The following is a 913-nucleotide window of genomic DNA, read 5'->3' on the forward strand; positions in this document are numbered from 1 at the left end:
ATTTATTATTATTATTATTAAAGTGCAGAAGCCAAAGAAGCCAGACATGGGGACAGTTCAGCTTTCCGTGGGAGAGAATAAACAAGCTGCAGCAAGCGCGAGCCCGGAGGGGGGCAGATTCCTGATGGAGACACATCTTGATGCATTCACACCCGAGGCCAGCCAGCTTCAGGACAGGGCAGGGAGCTGCAGGGATTACGGTGGCGTCTGAGCAGCCAGATAATCCTCAAAAAAGCACGAGAGCTTGGCTGGCTGTGAGGAATGTGTAGTCCAATGCTATCCCTGCTGGGATACACTGGCTGCACTGTCCCACGGCCATGCCTGCCTTAGGATCCACCTGGATCCCAGGTGGTGCTGGATACCTCTGCGGGGTGGTGGCAGGAGGGACAGCTTGTAGCCCCCTCGCTCTGCAGCAGCCGGGGATGGCAGTGGGCAGGGAGCCACCAACTGCTTCCAGAAGGGAGCTCAGCTCACTCCCCCAAAAATACCCAGGCAGCACCCAAAACTGGGTCAACCCACAAGGGCCACACCAGAGCTCAGCAGGGCCCTAAGGCAGTGCCTTGTTTGCATAACGAGGAGCAGATGGCAAGCTAACGAGGGCAGCCGGTCTCTTCGCTGCACCTCCCAGGACGCCCCACTGCCCCGGCTCTGAGCTGCCAGCCCATCACGGTGCGGTGACTGGGAGGGGGTTGCACCATCAGCACACCCCCCCCAGCACCATCCTTCTTCCCTGTCTCCACACACTTCAAGCACACCCAAAATCGAGTCCTTGGCACGCAGAGGTTATGAGGTGACTACGGGTGCAGTGTCAAACGTGCCTTTCCAGCATGTGACTGAGCACTCCCATTGCAATTACCCACACAGCTTTCTGTCCACACAAAAAATAAGAAAGAAAACCTGGGAAAATGACAAC

The sequence above is a fragment of the Eurypyga helias genome, unplaced genomic scaffold (genome assembly GCF_000690775.1).
Source record: "Eurypyga helias isolate BGI_N326 unplaced genomic scaffold, ASM69077v1 scaffold34104, whole genome shotgun sequence".
NCBI classification, from domain to species: Eukaryota; Metazoa; Chordata; class Aves; order Eurypygiformes; family Eurypygidae; genus Eurypyga; species Eurypyga helias.